Raw genomic sequence first — 4,400 nt, 5'->3', positions numbered from 1 at the left:
AGAGCGAAGGATCCGTTCAAACTTGTCAAAGTGCTGGCTCAAATAAAAAGGAAGTGTAGTGTTTCGACTGAGTTGCAGCCTCGGAGGACCAATGCAAACTCGAAATGAAGAACACATGGTGTTCGTGAATGATGTATGCGAAATAATGGAAGTTGGACTCAGGTGAAAATAAGCAGCCGAGCGTAGAGGTACACTTGGTGGCGTGGCCTCTGAGTGAATGTGATGTGTGAATAACATGATACTTGGGAATGCAAAAATAATAGAATGCAGTGCATGTAGAATGACTTAGCTGTCTGAAGGCGCCCGAGTGGCCGAGTGGTGAAGATGTGTTCAACAGATGGCGATGCGAGGGGCGACCGATTGATGTAGATGTGTCCAACCGAGTGCCGACGCACGGGGCGGCCGTGTGGTGATGAGGTGACCAACCGAGTGGCGACGTGCGGAGTAGCCGAGCGGTGATGAGGTGACCAACTGAGTGGCGACGCGCGGGGCGGCCGAGTGGTGATGAGGTGACCAACCCAGAGACTTCGCACGGAGCGGCCGAATGGTTATGAGGTGACCAACAGATGGCGATGCACGGAGCGGCCGAATGGTTATGAGGTGACCAACCGCGTGGCGACGCGTGGAGCGGCCGAGTGGTGATGAGGTGACCAAGTGATGGCAACGCGCGGGGCGGCCGAGTGGTGATGAGGTGACCAACCGATGGCGAGACGCGGGACGGCCGAGTGGTGATGAGGTGACCAACCGATGGCGACCCACGGAGCGACCGAATGGTGATGAGGTGACCAACCGATGGCGACACGCGGGACGACCGAGTGGTGATGAGGTGACCAACCGATGGCGACGCACAAAGCAGCCGAATGGTTATGAGTTGACCAACCAATGGTGACACACGAAGCGTCCGAATGGTTATGAGGTGACCAACCGAGTGGCGACGCGCGGAGCGGTCGAGTGGTGATGAGGTGACCAACCGATGGCGACGCGCGGGGCGGCCGAGTGGTGATGAGGTGACCAACCGATGGCGATGCGCGGGACGGCCGAGTGGTGATGAGGTGACCAACCGATGGCGACGCACGGAGCGGCTGAATGGTTATGAGGTGACCAACCGAGTGGCGATGCACGGAGCAGCCGAATGGTTATGAGGTGACCAACCGAGTGGCGATGCGCAGAGCGGCCGAATGGTTATGAGGTGACCAACCGAGTGGCAACGCGCGGAGCGGCCGAATGGTTATGAGGCGACCAACTGAGTGGCGACGCGCGGGGAGGCCGAATGATGAAGACACATCCAGCGAAGTGACGATGCGCGGGGTGTCCGTGTGAAGTAGAGGTGCGTGCCGTGGAGTGATGACGTGCGGGGCGTCCGAGTGATGTAGTCGCGTCCCGCGGAGTGGCGACGAGCGAGGCGTGCGAGTGACGTAGACACGTCCCATAGAGTGGCGACGCGCGAGACGTCCGGGTGTCAAGGACGTGTCCAACCAAGTGGCACCACATGGGGCGGTCGAGTTGAGCATGTCGTCGAGGAGGCGTCCGATCGAGTGGGAACACATGAATGATCAAGTGCCTGCACGTTAGTCGCCTGAACATGTCCAAGAAAACGATGCGTGCCCGAGTGTTGGGTTGAACAGTCGGGCTGGTTGTGTGTTTCATATGTCGAGTGTAGACTTGTACTTGTCCGAGCATACCAGAGTACCAACTCGGATTAGCGGAGCAGACGGGCCGGCTTGAAGTCAATGCAAGCTGCGTTTGCGCTGGAGGCTGCGGGAAATATGGATCAACGCACCTTGTTTGAATGGCTAATTAATGAGGCATCCAATTAATCCGGCGTTGAAGATTCCTTCACCGCGTCCTTCCATTTCTATTGTTTCCTGCATGCAGTTAATTAAGAGAGGAAACGACCCAGGTTATGCATGCACTTACCAGGCATTGATTCCTTCAATCCTGAACGGCCATCGGTTGCGGGATGAAGTTGTTTCGTAACTTGCTGTTGTAGCACACCCCCGCCACCGAGACCGTCACCGGCGACCGACGCTGGAGGAAGGAGCGATGCGTGCCTACGCCGTGCTGGGCCTGCGCCTCCACTACGGAGGTCGGTGCCGAGCAGCTGAGAAGATGAGGCCGAAGTTGACGATGAGGTGAACGGCGACGGCGGCCGTGCGTGACAACGACGCTGGTGGTCGTGCGTGATGATGATGATGCGGACATCATTGGTGGTCGTGCATGACGACGATGAAGCAGGCAGCACCGGTGGTCCTGCGCGGAGGCGCAGTTGACTTCCTGCTTTCACGTCGGTAGTTGGTGATGAAGAAGACAAGCGACAGCGGACTGGCCATGTCGGGAGCTCGGCCTCCATGGAGTTTGTCCGAACGGTGCCGCTGTTGCTCGTGCTCTCTGGTTGATGTCAAAAAGAGAAGCGGCCATCCTCCTCACGAGTACATGTACATAGAGAAGAAAAACAACCATTGTTAGATTAAAGATTGATTGTAAAGAATAAGATAGTATGGAACGAGACTTCCTGATCCCAATATACAAAGAGTAGCATGACTCCCCTGTGAATGGAGTGATGTCTGAAACATCCTGGATCAGATCCTCCATTGATGATTGTTGATTGGCGGACGAATATTGAAGAAAGAAAACAAGTTGCATCATGGCTCGATAAACGCCATGCCCCACGGTGGGCGCCAACTATCGTGGGAACGATTCCGACAATAAGAGAGGGGTAGGATAAAGGAGCATGATCTATCAAGATGCAAATGGGTGACACATGGTTTTAGCGAGTTCGGGCCTCTCACGGTGGAGATAACAACCCTACGTCTTGTGCTCCGGAGAGCCTTTGTTTATCTGAGTCTGTATCCGGAGATTACAATGTATGTGAGAGCGAGGAGAACGAATCTCCATGCCCGAGCTAAGTCCTGAGACTAGAGAGGAAGAAAAGAAAGAGGTCGAAGAAAAAAGCCCCCTAGTCTAGTGGTGGGGGGTGTCTTATATAGAGTGCGCCACCCCCTCACCTCCTATGTTACAAAGTGGGGGCGTTAATGCCATAACTCAGCCTACTACTAAGATGATGCTTCGAGTGCCTTGTCGACTTCAGGTCTTCGCATATCCGAGTGAGACCAGGTGCTCCGAGTGGATTGAGTTGGTCGAGTGGAGTGCTATGCTCCGAGTGGTTGTTGTCGTCCGAGTGACTTGATGGTCATCCGAGTGGATAGTATGTCTCTATGAAATTTATCTAGACCCACATGTTGTGTGGACCCCATGCTTTATGATATTTCGACCCTTCGTGGGCCTACCTGTTATGTGTATCCCCAACATAGGGGGAAAACACTACCCATATGCACATGAGACAAACACAATCATATCACTTCAATCAATTCAAACAAGGGCATATAATCGGTCTAACTATCGTTACAAAAGTGCTCGGACTATACTATTTACATGGTGGAATTCTACTACTGATATGGTGGTCAACTAGAAAAATTGATCGGTGGAAGACTCCATAATATCTACTCCCGCTTCATCAACCAAGTCATCATCGCTATCGTCAGGGTCCGAGTCAGTGTCGTCGTCGATGATGTAGTTCTCTGGGTAAGTGGAATCGTCATCTTCTCCTCCTGGCGCAGGGTCTCCCATGAATACTCCTAGCTTCCTCATCACTCTCTATGAGTATCATCATTTTCTCCTCGTATCAATCGCGTGTAGACTTGAGTTCTTCCTCCAGCTCCGTGATCCTGGTCATTGCCTTCTTTAGATCTATCATGCCTGCGCACATCTGGTTCTCCTGGCGACGAATGTGCTGGTTTAACTCCTGGATGAAAGCTGCAATAGATCTATCCTTCCGGTGCTGATCTATCCTTGAGATCCTTGTGGTAAAATTCTCCAATATGTCCCATAGTGATGTGGGCTGCCATGCTCTTGCCTAAACTCCAGGTGGGTGCATCAAAGGAAAACTCTATGGGCTCAGTGACTGGCATGAACGTCCTTCCCGGAACTTGAACTTGGATCATCCAGCGCTCCTCTTCTGGTAAAGTGGTGTGTAGGTCCCGGTGAAGCTTGGTATTCCGATCTTCAGGTACTTAGTGACTTCCTTCAAGTGTCGTCCAAAGGGTGTGTCTTCATCCGGTTGTGCAAACTTGTTCCTCATGTCCGTCATCCTAAAGAGTAGAAAAGGGAGAGGAGTCAGAAATGAGAAGAGAGTAGTGATCTAGGGTTTTATCTTAGTGGTCGTGTCCTACAGTCAGCGTGTGCTCTGATACCATCTTGTAGCGACCAGACCTCAAACAGTCTGATCTCTGTGCATCAGTGTCATCCCTGGATCGGTAATGCTGACACGCACAGTACTTGAGGATTTATAACAGAGTAGCAATCACACACTTATTACATCGAATATGTCAAAAGAGAACTTA

This window comes from Triticum urartu, chromosome 7A (genome assembly GCF_056163025.1).
Source record: "Triticum urartu cultivar PI428250 chromosome 7A, HENAU_Tu73, whole genome shotgun sequence".
Classification (NCBI taxonomy): Eukaryota; Viridiplantae; Streptophyta; class Magnoliopsida; order Poales; family Poaceae; genus Triticum; species Triticum urartu.
This window is presented reverse-complemented; position numbering follows the sequence as displayed.